General features: G+C 32.8%; 1 protein-coding gene and 1 long non-coding RNA gene across 3 annotated transcripts in view; both read left to right on the top strand.

Annotated features, from left to right (window-relative positions):
• FER (tyrosine-protein kinase Fer) overlaps positions 1 to 18360 on the top strand; it is a 182668-nt gene that overhangs the window by 116732 nt on the left and 47576 nt on the right. The window lies entirely within an intron of this gene.
• LOC148278539 (uncharacterized) lies at positions 2072 to 2354 on the top strand. Its single transcript, XR_015823163.1, has 2 exons — positions 2072 to 2208; positions 2290 to 2354. It is a non-coding gene; the product is annotated as an uncharacterized LOC148278539 (long non-coding RNA).

Here is an 18360-nt window from a genome sequence, read left to right as displayed (position 1 = left end):
ATTCTCTTAAGCCGTATATCTAAAATTATCTGTGTTTATCAAGAATAGAAGCTTGTGGATTTGAAATTATTGATTATTATTACTATTATTATCTTGACCCTATGGTTTTATGCGTCTGTTTGCTTTGCGAAATAAAGAATTAAAACGTAAAACATTAAACTAATTTCTTTTATGTAGCAATATCATTATTTCTGTGTTTATTTTATTTCTTACGTCGTTTTGGTTTAATTGCCCTAATGATACGAATAACTGACCCATTCTTTATTTCATCTTTTGCCAAGTCTAACCTGTGCCAATGTTTCCTGTTAAATGTTACGCAGACTACTGTAACGTGTTAAGTAACACAATCTTCTGTCGATAATGTTTACTTTTTTTTAAGATGTACATTCTATATTTTAATCGAAAAATTTCGACAGTTGTTAGAAGTTAGAACACCAAAACTTGAACAAGCAGTTGTGCATATGGAACACCGCAAAATTAATATTAAAAAAATTAAAATTATTTTTAAAATACGAGAAAGAAGACGAAAACGTCTTTATTTTGATGAATCCAATTGCAAAAAAAATTACATAGGTAATCCAATGAGCAAGTGGCTAAGGGGTAGACCTTTTTATATCCTGTAATTATTTTCATGACTAAATATTGTACTGCTTTTAATTGACAAATATCTTCTTATTGTTTTTATGTATATTTTATTTTTACTTTTTATGTTTATTCATTTACATATATTTTATTTTTCTTATTAATACTAGTATTTACACGTATTTTTCATTTTCTAATTATAAATGGTATATTCTGTAATTTATTTTTGTTCTTCAATTTTTAATTACCAACGATATTTTTTCAAAAGCATATTTATGCTTCAATTTTTATTACTATCGGTATGTTTTCCAATTTATAATTTTGTTTAATTTCTTTATTACTAATGTTATATTTTATAATGTGTATTTATGCTTTAATTTTTATTATTATCGGTATGTTTTCTAATTTATAATAATTATGTCTCATTTCTTTACTATTAATGCATATTTTCTAATTTATTTTTATGATTCAATTTTTATTATTATTACTTGCATGTTTTCTAATTTATATTAATATTGATTTTTTCATGTGTTATTATTATTATTTGAATTTATTAAGCATCATTTAATGAAATAATAGAAAGAAAAAAAAAACACATGTAAAAAATAAGGTCCTTCCTAAACACAGGAATTTCCTAGCTAGTCGGGACCTGAAACAAAGAAACTCTGTACATTTTAAAACTGTGAAAAAAAAATGCAGAATATTTTTTTATGAACGTGTTTATGTTGTCCCGGTCGGGACTCGAATCCAGATCCTTATACTTAAGATACAACACGCTATAACTTCTACACTGTATGACTGTATTGGTGTGATTTTTTTGCTTTCTGTTATTCGAGAAGTTCGCGTGTTTTTAATTGGCTTTTGTTCAGAGGGGCTTTTGTTTTTGTTCAGCGAACCTTTTCCCCATCCATCTCTTCCTCACCAAGGACCTGACGACTATATGTAGTGGGTACCTTAATAATAGTACCTTTAAAAGATATTGCCTCTGGGCCCAAGCGAATTCCCACGGTGGAAGGACCCTGCATTTATACTAATTTCAAATAACCCCATGAGTTTCAACCGTGGTGTTCATTTTGCAAACAAAAAGTTATAATTAGATTGTTTTATTAAATTCGTAAATTATCAAACTACAAATAAACACAATCCGCTTGAATTTTTTAGGCGAGGTCATTTTCCTAAAATAGTACAGACGAGAAAATTATTTTTATTATTTTTTTCTTACATTTTAGAGAAACTTCGCCTAAAAATAAAATGGATTACAAATATGTACAAAAACATAAGAATAATGCATGCAAGTATATGTATACAAGAAAAACGTGAACAATATTAATTGTAATAATGTGCACATCACTAAACTAATAAAGTTTTATCATGAATGATGTATTTAAGCATTAAGTAGGTACCCAAGTTCTTATCATTTGACTTTAATATATATTTCCAATTTTAAAATCCCCTACTTTGTTTTTATAAAATATTTATAATTTTGGCAGTTTGTCAAATGATGTTTGTTTCTGATATTCTCTTTAGCAGTTTTTTTTATTTATTTAGTGCACCATATACATCAATGCTAGTATATTAATTAGTATGTTTTGGAATTAAAATAATTCGGCCATCTTGCCAGTCTCGGTACATATTACAATTTGCAATGCTGTGTGTGATGGCGTATTTTTACATTGGAATACCCGATAATTGAACTGCTTTTTTCAGATAACTCGCAACATTGCTTTTTATCATGATGTTTTACTGAAGCAGCATGTGCATTTCGACACAAATAATGATTCCCGCAGTTCGAAGATGATATACATTTGAAGTCTCATAGTTTTTTTATTATTGTTTTATTAATAACTGTATGATCTTCGTTTACTTATGATGGCTTTGTGCTTTGGTGAAGTATAAATGCTGCTCTTCATATATTATGTCGAAGAAGTATGATGCACATTGGCACATGAGTGTATCGATTGACAAGAGTTACTTATCATTTATTGATCTTTTACACTTATAATTTTTCCTCATCAAAAATATATACTTGACATGATTTGTGTTGGTTCTAAAACCTTACATAAGAGACCGCCATTTAGACCATTCGGGTATACTCCGTTAAGTAAATCTATTTGTAAGAAACCTGAACCACCTTATTTACAGCAGGAACCTCCCGCAAACACATCGCCCGAATCAAAGTGTAATAATTCGCTTGAACCGCATCAAACATCTTATTTTCAAAATAATCAGGACCTGCCTAATTGCTTACGAATCAGAAATTATTCCTGTTCGACACAAGCAGTACCTCAAAGACCATGTGTTTCACATCAACCACCTGATGTAGTGTCATGTCAGAATAGTAGAGTTTCCTGTAGACCTTCATCTTGTTCTCCTATTTATGATCCACGCAGACATGTTTGTCCATCTAACCAAGGACAGAATGCATGTTGCGGTGTGGATAGTCGTCAGTCGTTTCCGCTGAACTTTCCTTCTCTCGGATCAGCTTCCAATTATGGATATTCTTGTGAACCGTGTTTCTCTTCAGCGTGCAAACCAATGTGCGCTCCAACACGACCATCGAACTCACCACCGTGTTACCAATCGAATCCACCACCACCACCGTGTTACCAATCGAATCCACCACCACCACCGTGTAGATTGGCTTATACGCCGTGTGGTCAATCTAATCTACCACCACGTAAATTGTTCAATGAACCACCATGTGTAGCATCGCATCCACAAACGTGTAATTCAATATGTGCCCCAACACGCGCACAGTTGAACCCATCACCGTGCGACCCATCGTGTTCACATCCGTGTAGATTAAGGTGTCAGCCAATATGTGGACCTTCGAATCCACAACCGTGTGGACAATCGCATGGGCTACCAAATCCACCACCGTGTGGCCAAGTAAATAAAAAACACTGTGAATTCTGCAAATCAATTGTTGCGCCAACTTGTGTAGCATTAAACCAACCGTATTTTAAACAAGTCTGTGTTACAAGATCTAATCCATCCAATTGTGAATCTTCGTGTAAATCAGTATGTGAACCTTGTAGACCCGTCCCTCTACCGTGCAAATCATTAGCAAGAATTCCCGCATCATCCAAGAATGTGTATGATACTTTAAGCAAAAGGAACAATTCTAATAAAGATGTGGATAACAAATGTTGCACAAATCATGATGAAACATGTTATTTTATCCAACCATATCCAAAAGTACGTAATCATAGCACGGTAAATGAAAAATGCTGCGCACCAAAAAATGGTAATTGTTGCGGTGTATTTGATGAACAGTCTCACCAAGCAAATTGTTTTCCTGACTCGGAATATGCACCGTATAATCAGTCTTTTGTGTCCTGTCCAAAACCAAGTGTAACCGTTGAATCTCGCACCCCTTGCCAACAATCTCTAACAAACAATCAGGCTCGTTTTGTGTCTGACACACCCCCATGCAAACCGTGCGTCAACTCGTGTAATGTATGCGACCCAGTAATGTGTAACACTTTCAAACCTTCTAAATGTTCGGAGTATAACGCTTGTGGAGATCGCAATTCTTGTGAACCTAAGGCTATTTACTCGCCTAATGTACCGCAGTTGCCCTGTAGATACGATGGTCTTAAATTACCTTCAACAGCCCAAATACCCTTCAAAGAGTGCTTTAATAGACCTCACCAAAGTTCTAAATACACGTTGATAAAAAACCGCGGGAGATCGAGTATTCTTTGTCTTCCTATTTCATCTTGCGCTTCTTTCAAAAATGCAGTATCAACGAAATGTTCGCACAGTGTACCTAATATTCTACCTAACATCAATTGTGCCTGACCGGCGAGTTTAAATGGAGCACGCGAGGAAAAATAATATTATACTGAAGTGTTGTTCAAGGAATTAGTTTTATTCGTGTTATTAAAATAGTATATTACGAGTATTGTATGGATATAGTATTTTATAAACCCTTTTTAAAAACTTAACACATCGTCGTGATCGTAGACCGACGACGGATGTGCGAAAAATGCGACATTGAATTTTTTTTTTCGATCTTGAAAAGGTTTTGTAAAGGCTTTATATTCCAGTTTGAAAAAATCTAATATTTATAACTAGCTCAAGTATCTAATTATATACTTTTGTACTTATCGAGTTGTGACTAAGTGCCAAAAAAAACCGCTCTTATGTAAACTTGAAAAAAATCACATGCGTCGTTTTTCTACGATCGTGACGGCATGAAAGCACATTTTCAGCGTTTCTTGCTCTTCCGTTGTTTTAATATTAATGTTGGAAAAAAATTTGCAAACTTTATTTACGAATCAATAACCATTTGCTATGAGTCACCTGATAATTATTACCGATCAAATCTGTAATATGACACTTTAATCAAAATGAATCAATCTTGCCTACTTCAGTAATATGTTGGAATCTCTATTTACCAGATGTGATTCGATTCAAAGGAGAATTAGTTGTAGCGTTAACAGTTAGCATTGCAGTAATTTATTAACCTTTTTGTACTTTATCCTATTTCAGGCGATTGTTAATTCTCAGCATAATATTTATAAGTACAGAAATCAATTGTGGTGTAATTTCAGTTAAAATATAACCGTTTTTTCACTTAGCTTTATTCTTAGATACGTTTACCAGATGTTACGCAATAAAAATTATTATAATTTAATTTTAGTATTGTTTTTTTGGTATTCAGTAACGCAGGTAATCATTAACCATCTCGTCTTGAACTTCTTATAGGTTTTTTTAGCTTCCCTCTTCTGGAGAATTTTATTATTTTAATTTAGTTTTCTTTTATACTGTAATTTTTTATAATATAAATGTTGATTTTATAAAAGTAAATATAAAAATGAAACTAACAATCTTTTATTTTACTGTGTTAATTTTACTCTCATTCCTAAACTATCATTCTTCCATTTTATATATTTTAAACGCCCCCACCCACCTATTATTATAAATGACTTAATCGATAAAAATTTCACTGGAGTTTTAAAATTTCACTTTATCACTTAATCAAAAAACCTATCAGATTTTAGCAACTAGATGTGCCTATATTTCTCAAAGAAAAAAAATGTCGAAAAAAAATACGTTTAAGACCTTTTGGTTTTTAATTTTTTGAAATAGTTTTTAAGAATTAATCAGATAAACCAGTAATGATTTTTTTATTTATGGAATTAACTTTATTTTTTTATTGAGTTATTTGTTGATATAGGTATTGTGTACTAAGTAACTCAATGTTTCCTCTTTTTTTTATTTTCCACACAAATGAATATTTTTTTATTAACATTTTTGAAAAAAAGTTTTTCATCCTAAAAAAACTGCAACAATGTATTTTTTAATGTTTACACAATGCAGTCCATCATTGAAATAAATGTTAAATTACTTTTCTGATGCACTTTATTAACTACGTTTTGCCATTTTAAGTAGGATAATCCAATGACCATAGTCTTGCAAAAAGGCAGTTTTTTGTCAAAAATCACAAAATGAGTTAAATATGCGGTAATTTTCTACAAGAAAATTTGAAACCATTTGATACAGAGCAATTAGCAGTAAAAAAAAATATTTCACTACGAAAAACGATATAATGTTTCAAAGTTTTTTAAGCAATAACACAATATCTAGAGATCCATAAGCAAAAACTCAAGTGTAGATATGACACACAGTACACACAGGTTTTATGCTTTAGAAAAAAGTGACATATTGTGTTTTCACTGATGATTATTTACAGTTTTTTTTGATTTTCATAAAGTTGAAAAATACTAAAAAGTGTCAAATCTCAAAATATGACTTTTGCAAATAATTGCCTTTTTACTTATGAGGGCAGCGCAGAAGTAAATAGAAATTAAGGAAATATGTAGGTATATCCAGAGATTATGTAGAACAATTTATGTGTATCTCTTTCTTTTATTAATGACTGCATGCGTATCGTAAAATGCTATCTTTATCTATATTGTTTCTAATTATTTAGGGCATCGCAATATGTGCTATACTTAGATGTCGTTAGTATAGGAATAATGTGTCTGTTTATTATACGTCATTGGGGAATCATATGTTTTTACGATAGACGGCAGTAACTCCGTTTGCATATTCATTACTCCGAAGAAACTAATGACTTTTCTCTTTGTAAAATTCTCTCTTGCACAGCCTTGAAGGTTTTTAAGACAACAACTAGCCGTGACTTCCGCTGGCAATGAGTTCTACCGATTTCTCACTTCATTTATTAAAAGGATTGGTTTTTAAAATCGCTCAAATATTATTTAAAATATAAACGATTTCCACGGCGGAAAACAAACAATGGAAGTTTACAGACCTTGTAAGCTCAATGTACTACTAATATTTAGTTTATGTAGCCATGAATGATAATTTTATTAGTATATCGTCTACGTTAAAAAAGAGTGTTGATAGTTGCATTATAGTTCAAAATTGAAAGGGTTTTTTTATGCAACAAAAAGGTACTACTAATTTTTCTTTCTTTATTGAAATGTCGCTTTACGCCGGGGTTCCGTTCCGAGAGACAACGGCGTAAAATGAACACAAATAGAATGGAAGATATAAGGTTAGGTTCCGTGTCAAAATTCAATCTAACATGTTTATTTAATGCATATCCTATATATGTATATTCAAATAAATTACAAATGTATAAATACAGTCAAATTTCGTTTACAAAATAAATAATAATCTTTTCATATAAATAATGTTTTTTTTCATAATAAATACTAACTCACCAGTTCGTCGGTACTAAATTAAATTCTTACACTTTTTTTTAAAAAGCATCGAATTTTATTTGCCTTTGATTGTTGCATACTATAAACTACAAATATTTTAAAATACTTTTAATTTTAATTATAATAAAATAAAAATTATGAGCATACCTTTTTATTTTTCTTAAAAATAAAACGAAACTAACTCTGAAACAATTTCTCACATAATAGGCTGCCCGCGTACAAGGTAATAGAATAAAACAACGTGTAAAAGTGTGTCTGCTATTAGAATCGCGGCGCTTACTGTCGTCTGGTGTCGGCTGAACCGGGGAATTCCACGCCGGCACTAACCGGCGTCGTTGTAAATCGGCGTAAATCGAACCGGCGCAAAACGACGCTTACCTGTACTTGCTTTTACGCTCGGCTTCGCCCACGTGATATTAGAATGAAATTATTCATGAAATTAATTAGTTTTGTCTTTTATTAATAAGAGTTTTCGTTTATCATTGAAAGTAGCTTGGTCTTCCAACTATCGTTGTGAAAGAAATACGATGATCCTTTAGTCTATGGTGACATAGCATCGTTATTATATGTATTTACAAATCCAGAATCCTACTATAAAACCAAAACGAAAAGCGAACCAAACTAACCATAAATTAGGCAAGTCAATTATAGAAATTTAATGAATTCATTTTTAAATGAACTATTTTTTACCTTACCGCATAAGTACTCATTTAAAGTAATGTTGCTCATTGTTGATATATTTATTTATTTATATTTCTACAATTTTTTGTTTTGTTTTTTATACAGAATTATGTTCCCTCACTGAGGAACGTGCCGAAGGAAACATTTTACAAGTACAATGAAACATGCCCTAAATTAGTTATTAACATAGTTAACTTAATAAGAAAATAACGTAATTAATCTAATAACCTAATTATCATCGTAAACATAATAAGCAATATAAACTAAAATTCATATGGAATTGTAGACAAAATTTCATAATCAGTACACAAATTTTCACCTATTTGGCTTGATGCATTCATCGATCCGTGCGCAACCCACTTCCACTATCCATAATAGCAATTTGATATTGTGAGTACTTACTAATTGTCCTTACGGACAACTGAAGTAGATTGTACTCTTTAAACGAGTAGTAGGCTAATCCTCTTTGACCGAAAGTAGTATTAGTCTTAAATTATTTATGCAACATCAGGATTACATCATAAATGTATTAATTGCACATTTTTCATTGGGGTTGAAAAGTAAGTATCCTTTTTTACTTCTCACCTCTCCGGCAATCCCTATGCAAAAAATATGTCAATCGGTCCCTCCGTTGAGACGTGAAGGAAACACAAACAAACAAATAAACCCAGTGTCGCATTTATAATGTTAGTATGGATTAGTTTTAACGCGCATTTGTTCGCGTGGTATTAGGGAGAAATTAGCTAATTAATTAGTTTTGTCGTTTAACAATAAGAATTTTTCTGATGGAATTACATATTTTGTCGGAATAAAAAATAGCCTGTATGGATTGCCAGGCCTCCAATGCAAAAAATAAGGCGATCCGTTAGTATATGGCGACGTAGCATCGTTATTCTGTTTTAGTATGAATTAATTTTTCCACTTCTTTAAAATAAAGTAGTTAATGACACTTTTTAGCTATGCAAAAAAATACGTCATATGGCCGCTCCGTTGCGACGTGAAAAGATAATTATTTTTTTTAAAGAATGTTCCTGGGTGATATTTTTTTCGGAATGAAAAGTTGCTTATAATACTTCTCACCTCTCCGGCTATCCCTTTGCACAAAATCACACCAATCGGTAGCTTTATTGCGACGTGAAAAAAATATTCATTTTTCCACTAAGAATGTTCATGAGGAGGTGATTTTTTTTTCGGGATGAAAAGTATTTTCTCAGCTCTTCGGCCATCCCTATGCAAAAAAACGTCAATCGATCGATCCCTTGCGACGTGGAGGAAACACAAACAAATAGACAAACCCTTTTACGCTTATAGTAATAACACACCACTGGTTAGAGTCGCCTATACGTAGAAAAACCATTCTATGATTTTTAACCACGAAGATAGCTACAGATTACAGCGATACAACGGACCGTCGGTACTGGTGTCGAGAATTGCAGGCGCAAACCGAAACCGTCCGTTGCGTTGTTGTTAAACTAAAAACACGCCATTTCCCCGTAGGGGTAGGCAGATAGAATGGACCGCCACACATGTCTATCCTGGCATACATTCCTAGCTTCTTCCACATTCATACATCTTGTCATACATGCCCTTCGGTTCTGTCTGCTTTCGACATGACCAGACTTAAGATTTTGGTTTATCTGTTCATGCCACATCTTCCTTGGTCGTCCTCGTCATTTTCGCCATATGTACTTGTTTTACCATTATTTCTTTGTCCATTCGTTTCACGTGACCAAACCATCTCAGAGGGGTCTCTCCCTTTCTTAATCGTAGAGCCGAAAGGCTTCTCTTCTGAATTATTACTCTGAGCTTTCGCATTTATAATATTAGTATGGATTATGATCATTCAAACTCATAAACTGTATTTTGATCCACTTTAACGGACTTTAGTTATTTGTACAGGGGATTCCACTAACGATGCACTCTAGTTTACCCGGTCAGCAAGTCCAGTGCTCTCGATCTACTCTGGTCCACTCCAACTTGGAGTACTATATTACTCGAGCGGTTTAGTACAGATCCGTTTTTATCGTAAATCCGTGTTTACCTGTTCTGTTATTCAGACTACATTCAAAGAATGTATCACTTTATTCGAAAATTGAGAACCGTTTTTTCAAAACTCAACATTCGCTTGAAACGTAATTTTTCAGGAGAGGGTTTTTTGCGATTCGAGTCAAATCGTTATTTAAAAAAATTACACCTTCCAACTAAGCCTGAAGGTAATCTTATTTATAATTTATGCATAGTTTATAATTCTTTATTTTTTAATATTTTTTATTTTATTTTATATGATTTATAATTTTATTTTCGATCGGGTTGTGTTCCCGTGGCTAGTGTCTCGGACTCGCGGATCAATAGTCCGTGGTTCGAATCCCACTCTACCCCAACTTGATTACCATTTTCTAATTTTATTTACAACTCTTTCTTCTAAATGAAATATATATATATATATATGACAGCGAAGAGGAACTGCAATCCTTGGTTACAAAGGTTTACGAAGTGTGCAAGGAGAGTGATTTGCTAATGAATGTGCAAAAGTCGAACGTCATGGTCTTTGAAAGAAATGTAACTATGACTGAATGTAAGATTGTAGTAAATGGAGATAGTTTGAAACAGATCGAAGAATTTGTATATCTGGGTAGTATGTTTACTAGAGATGGAAATATGGACAAGGATATTGAAAGGAGGGTTAGTGCCGGTAACAGAGTTAATGGTGCCTTAAAGTCTGTCGTAGCAAATAAGTGTCTATCGCAAGAGGCTAAATTAGCAGTTCATAATGGAGTTCTGGTACCAACCCTAATGTATGGAAGCGAAGCATGGAGTTCGAAAAAAAGGGACGAAAGTAGACTGAATGCTGTTGAAATGCGATCCCTCAGGCGAATGTGCGGAAAAACAATGTATGATAGGTGCCCTAATGTCGAAATTAGAGCAGAATGCAAGGCTGAGTTAAGCATTATCGACAAAATTAAGAAAGGTCTTTTGCGATGGTTCGGTCATGTGAAGCGAATGAATGATGAAAGAACGGCTAAAAAGATTTATGATGCGAATGTGTCTGGTTGTAGAAGTCGAGGAAGGCCGAGAAAGACATGGCATGATCAAGTACAACAAATTCTTGAAAGTGGTCATGTGAAAAGTCGGAATAATCGACGTGCGTGCATGAGAAGATGTATGAATGTGAAGGAAGCAAAGGAAGTGTGCCAGGACAGAGTGGTGTGGCGTTCTATCCTCTCTGCCTACCCCTCTGGGGAAATGGCGTGATGGTTAGTTAGTTAGTTATTTTTATTAAATAATATTTCATTAGCACCCAATTTAAATAACTGAAATTATGGATAAAGTAAATACACAATAAAATATCGTGTTTTAAAAAAACGGTTTGCCTTTGATATTTTTTTTAAGCCGTGTTTTGGGGTGTCTTTGTAGGTAATCGATGCATCTCGATACTGGCTTTTAATTTAAAAAAAAAAAACAAACAAATCGCCATGTGGGTCAAATATAGTGTTTTGGAAAAACGATTCTCATTTGTAAATGGTAAAAAATAACTGCCTTAATTTCTTATTTCGGAGAGTGACTCCGACTAGTTGAAAACAGACTGAAAATCAGAATATTTGGGTAAATATGTATCAAAACATGACTGTTCCTTTGTCAAGCCGAAGTTTCGGTCAATTTTTGGCCGAAACCGAAACTTTGGTCGGTCACTAATAAATATTAATTTTTTGCACCACAACAGGCCAGGAGGCCCAATTACAGTGGTGAATTACATCACAGATCACCCAGGCTTGAGAAAAATCACATCAAATTTTTGTGTTCTCACCGGTAATCGAACCCGGAACCTTCCATACGAACAAGACGCGAGAATCATAAAAACATTATTTCGAGAACTACTTCCATCCAGAGAATGTTTATTATGTATTTATTTATTGAATTATTTATGCTTTATTATGTTACTTCATAACATCTTATACTTTTAATAACATTACAATTTTTTATCATGATTTCTCAAGAACATATTTTTTCAAATTAAAAGTTTTTCTCCTCATTTTATTTATTTATATACGTGTAGTTTATTACACATTATTTGAGACATAAGTTGGTATAATTATTTTTTCCCTTAAGTTGTTATTTCATAATTATTATTATGTTTTGTACACAATCGTTAAAAGTAAAAGTGCAAAACGTCCATAAATAAATATTTTTATATGTGTGCTTGTTCCTAAATGAGTTTTTCTTAAAACTCCCGGGAATATTATATAAAATAATGTATACGTTTCCAAAATAAGTACATTTTGTGGGCAGGGGTTTTTTTTTATTTTTTTTTTTTTTTTATTATATTGAAAACATATTATACATAATTATATACAATATTCCCAAGGAGTTTTTTTGAAAAAAACTCATTTAGGGACATACAGATAATAATTTTTTTAAGAGACGTTTTTAAATTTTAAACTATAATATTATTTAACAAAAGCAGAAAAATTAAAATTATGATATACTACAAATTAAAAAGGGTATGAAAAAATACTTGAAAATAACAGAATACTAGGCATGGAAATAAATTCAAAATAATGTTTACATTATGCAATCTGGGAAAGAAAATTGAAAAAGTTTAAAAATTACATGGATGTATATATACATACTGAACTAGTACAAAATAAAATCATTTTTTTTAATTAACAAAATATGCGCACACCCAATACAGGTTAATTTTTTTTATCAAAAACGTTGAAAAAATTGAAAATATGTATACAAGCCAAAAAAAGTATATAAAAAGAAAAAAACACAAATAACATTTAAATAGTATTAAAAATTACATATACAAGCAAAAACGGTAAAATATTAAAAGGTATATGTTCAAGATGCACATTCTCTATAAACTAACATTATTTATTCAAAGTACTTCTGGAAAAAATAATTCTTCAATTCGCACGTCCTGTTTCTATATTTTGAAATAGGTACTTTAAATTTTTGTGGCAATTTATTAAATTCCTTGAAACCTATGTATTGTAAAGATCTAGTACCAAACTTCGTAGACTTCACAGATCCAATATATATATTGTTTTTTGATCGAGTACTGTACCGATGGATGTCTCCAATGAAAGCTGGCTTTATGTTACTGTGCATTGAGTCGAGAGTAGTATTAATGATAGTGTCAGTTATCTCGAAATAGGAAAGCATGCTAAAAGGCATGATTTTTGTTTCAAAATAAATGTCCCTTACATGAGTATCATACGGTAGGTGAAACACATTTCTGATCGCTCTATTCTGAATAATCTGCACCTCAGAAATTTTGCTCTTAGTTGCAAAACCCCAAACACAGCATAGGTATGATAAATGCGAATGGACCATAGAAAAATAGATTGCTCGAAGCAGCGAAACTGGAAGCATTCTCTGAAATCTGTACAGTATTCCAGCTACAGGGACAATCTTTCCTTTCACGCGCTCAACATGTTCATTCCAAGTAAGCTGCGAGTCCACTAACAGTCCCAAGTACTTAGTGCTATTTTTTTTCTCCAGACGATCAACACCAATAAAGACATCAATAGATTCATTACTCTTGTTTCCAAATAGAAGGTAGTGAGTCTTTTTTGCATTCAAGCTCAATTTATTTAAACGCAGCCATTCCGCCAGATGTAAAACGTCACTTTCAACCATCTTCTGTAAATCTTGTTTGTTTTTAGTGTGATATAAAATAGTCGTATCATCTGCATAAAGCTGTATTCCTCCTTTGATGCCCCATTTTGTCACATCGTTGATGTATATAAGAAATAGCAACGGACCGAGTATAGACCCTTGAGGTACCCCGCAGGTGATTTTACCAGAATTGCTAAACTTACCTCCAACTTCTACCAAAGATGATCTGTTTGAAAGATAGTCTTTAAAAATTTCTAAACGTATTCCAGTTACACCAATATACTGAAGTTTTTCGATCAAAATGCTGTGGTCCACAGTGTCAAAAGCCTTTTTTAGGTTAAATTGTTTATCATTTAATTGCTTTGAAAAGAATGCTTGCAATTTCCAAATGATGACGCATGGATTGGTATGCATGCCGTCCCACTGTCTGCTATACTTACTACCTATCATACGAGATAATGGATTCCATATTCCGTGAGAATGATATGGATGTTTTCCTTAACGCCTTTTATAATTATACATGATCCATAAATTGCTTCTTACTAGAATATTAATGTATTTTTAAAAATAAAAGACGAGTGATATATAAATGCTCAAATTTGGAATAACTCTTGAGCAGTTTTATCGCTTTATTGACATCTTCTAGACATCTTCTAGACCGGTATCTTTATTGTAAAATTATTATTTTTTTACAAAAACAGCAACGATAAAGAAATCAAAATTCTGTAAGTAGTTGAATTGAATTATTTCTGTCCGAAGGACCTTTTTACAAAGCGTTACCGGGTAAAAAAAAGAGTTCATATATTTTTTTATTTTTTTATTAATATACACGGCACGCAGTGCCTTTTACCATACAAAAAATACACATTGTGTAGAAATAAACACTTCAAATAATATACAGTAGATAAACGAAAAAAAGCTTAAAATGTTAGTTTGTACATATTAAAACACTGTGGTTTCACACAATGAACACGCTAACATATTGTGCAAAAAATAAATCATAAAAATACATAAAAATTTAAAAGTTAGAAAATGTTTTTTGAAAATATGGACAGGTAGCTTTATCTTTAATCATAGGTGCGTTGAAAAAAAAAATAATATACAGAGTGTTCATTAAACCCAGTCACATCCGAAACCACGATGATCAGTATGAGCAAGAAGACATATTGGCACATTAAAATATATTTTTTAGAAGAAATAAAATTTTAAAATACAAAATATTTTAAAAAAGCTGTCGTGTCCCACGACTATTATAAAAATAAATCAACAATGATCGGAGCTTAAACAAATTTAAACGTAATAATAATAAAAAATAAATCGCCATTTTAAATAATTTCAAAAGGTCTAACCGTCGTTCGAACCTAACTACACCGGGCGACCACGTGACCATACTCTCTAGTCATTTAAAGCACGGCTGGCACGCCAACCCATTCCTCGAATAGGGTTTTTTTAATGAATAGGGTTTTTTTAATTCTAGTCTTTTTCCCTATGAAAGTGATAAGTTTTGAAATAAATTCAGTTTGAAATATTTAACTTCAGTTTTGTAATGGTGGTAATGCACATAGTGCAGGTACACCAAACTAAATTCAGTGGCCCTTCAGGTTGGGAAACATTCATGTCAGTAAAGAGTTAGGTAAAAAAAAAAAATTAAAAAAAAAAAACCCATTCCCCGCTGGACCTTGGGCAAGTGCGCACGTCTCTCTCGGAACCCAATAGTTCCCGCGCGAAGCGTAGAAGCTGCCAGCATTTTATTCACACAAAAAAATGTGCCGATCATAAAATGTTTCCTCAGTAAATCTGCTTGGTGGGTAAGCAAAAATAACGTTCAATTAAATAATAATACTCGCTTTTCCATAAAGTTCAGTGCATAATTCGCTACTCTTTTACAGATAAATAAATCAAAGTAACGCTCATTTGAAATAGCGTCCGTTAAAACAAGCCGTTTTGTTATATCAACGACTCTCCATATTGTAAGTATTTTTTAAAGTACGGATCTATTTGTTTAATCTTTTGTCTAGTACCTTTTGTAATTAAATGCTTATTCTAGTAAGGAGCGTCTCGTTACCCCCACAATTTAATCGGATCCACGCACGGTGATCACGTAATGGCGTCTCGCGCGGACCTTCAACTCCAATAACTTCTTTTAAAGCGGCGGATAGTCAGGCTCCATCTCCTCTTCATGAAAATTCGCTAGGATGGTTCGAATCTACGAATAACCGGTATTTTCTTCGAGCATCCACTGTCAAGGTTTGTGGTTCAGATCCTATCCAACACAGTGCCTTTGTCATCAGGAAAAGTGAATTTCACTATTTCCACGAGAGAACCCCTGGCCAAATTTGTTTGGGTTGCTAGTAACTTAGAAATAATTTTGCTTAACATTTTTGTACATTATAATTCCCCTGAATTAATCTCAGTCAAACTGTTTCTCGAAGATAACCCCTGGCCAAATTTACTGTACTTGAAAATAATGGCCACTGTATTAACATTTGAATTCCCAGAGGAATAACCCTGCAAGTTGTTCTAGAAATACTGTTAACTATTGTACACACTGTAAATTAACATTGTCCATTTTTGATGTTCGGTTTCTCTATAATTCTTATAATAAACTCGATTGTAACGAACAACTGACTTATAATTCTGTTCTTCCAACCGATTCACCCCTAAACATGGAATAATTCGGGTACCCGAGGACCCATGGCTTTCTAAAAAGAACCCCGAGCAATACAAGACCAAGTTCTACCGGAGCGAGTCGAAGGCGAGATCGTAGTAGCCGAAGTAACACGATATAGCAAATGGTTGTTTACTTCTGCAGGGGTAAAACGAGGCGTGGGAAGAGGGGAGTCTGATACTGCGCTGCGCTCCCCTCACTTCTCCCCTGCAAAAGTAAGCAACTATTTGATTGTTTAAATACTTTATTTAAAAAAAAATCTTTGTTCTAAATATTTTTCTAATATGCTAATATGTCTTCTTGCCACAAAAAAACACACGGTAATCACACCCTCACACTCGTAACTCGTAACACTCGAGGATGCGTACAAGCCTCGCCTGTCACTAAGGACCTTCCGTCATCGTCTCTAGAGGCTCACTAATCAAGGTCACAGAAATAATAATTATTGCAACTGTTCTAAAAGATAACCGCAGTTTTTTTAATGATTACATCGGTAAACACATGTACCTAATACACGTATCACTCGAGGATGCGTACACTTCTCGCCTGCTACGGTCTGACTTTCCGTCAGCAACTCTACAAGCGCACTTGCAGACTCCAAGATGAAAACTAAAGCTTGTTACTCTCTCACAAGCTTTCCAAAACCTATTTCGATTGCATTCTATAAAAAATAATACCGACATTTAAGTGCCAAATAAAATATTTCTGAGACCTTTTCAAACAATTACAAGATTTCTCTTCCTCAATAAATTGAATTATATGTGACATCCTAGGATAAAAAACAATAAACTAAACTAGGATCTTAATACTTAAGTATAGGACAAATGCCCGGTTCTTTGAAACATTACATAAAAAATACAAGGGTACAAAGTACACACAGTAAAATAAATATCTCAACTTCAGTAGAAAACATTTAAAAGGACATAAAACAAATAATTCACGATATGCGACACTTTTGAAAGAAATGAACATGTTGCAAAGCAGAACAATAACGTATACAAAATTAACCAATAAAGCGTTCTTTGTAAAGCATTGTTTTAACCCGCCAAATCTTTGGCACGAAGCAGTCAGTGATTTGAATGCGTTCTTTACAAAATATATTACTTATAAACGAAATATTGATAAATTTAGTTTTGGCCCGAACAGAAGTGAATATAGAAGTCTAGCCATCCACAGTTTCAATAGCGTATCCGCAAAATAAAATAAAAATTCGGCGTGATTTACGGAGTTTTAAAATGCATCCACAAAATAACCGAAATTCGGCATCCTTCATTCCAGTTCGATTACTTCGCCCAAGACTCGTTTTGCCTTCGGCATTCTCGCGATCTTTGTCCTGCTTTTTTATTGATTCGCTTATGTAATGTAAACACGTCACGATTTATGCTGGTGCTTTTATTTTACCTGGACAAGTTATAAACAACGTGTTTGGTTGTTCCGTACCCTTGTCGACCTGATTTTCGGAGCGCGGCAGGCACTTGTGACGACATAATAAGCATTAGCATCGTGAGTTTATAATTGATTAGCAATAGCAACCGCTAAAAGTAGTTTATTATTTGTAAATGTTTTCTTAATTTATTTTTAGTTCTTGAAATAGTAAAAGCTATTATATTATTGGATGATTTTCTAAATGCTTGAGTTTACTGTTTACCATGTTGATGTGCTATATATATGTTTTTAAAAATATTTTTAAAAATTATTTTTTATGTTTCTAATCTTATATTTGTGGTGATATACTCATGTGTCTGTGTCATATAATTGCTCGTCCCATCTCAACACAGGACTTTCAGTACCATGGAGTTGGGACTTATTGTCTTAAAAAGTGTACAATAACCTTATGTATGTATGCGTATGGAGTCCGCAATATCAAAATCATATAAATTCAATAGAATCTGTTCAAAAAAGTTCTTAAAGTACCTTTTGTATGAGTTCCAAATTTCTAACCCACGTTCAAATTCAAAGTACGAGCAACTTCTAACTCTTTTTCATTTTAATTCTCTGATAAAACGCCGCGTTGTTTTCGATATAAAATTTCTGTATAAAATATTAAACTACAAAGTAGATACTAAACTCCTAAATAAAATACAAATAAATGCCGGATTGAGAACACTC

Source organism: Micrasema longulum, unplaced genomic scaffold (assembly GCF_059751315.1).
Source record: "Micrasema longulum isolate JH-2025_06_02 unplaced genomic scaffold, ASM5975131v1 h1tg000863l, whole genome shotgun sequence".
NCBI classification, from domain to species: domain Eukaryota; kingdom Metazoa; phylum Arthropoda; class Insecta; order Trichoptera; family Brachycentridae; genus Micrasema; species Micrasema longulum.
The sequence above is the reverse complement of the archived record's forward strand: the minus strand, read 5'-3'. Positions and strand labels throughout refer to the sequence as shown.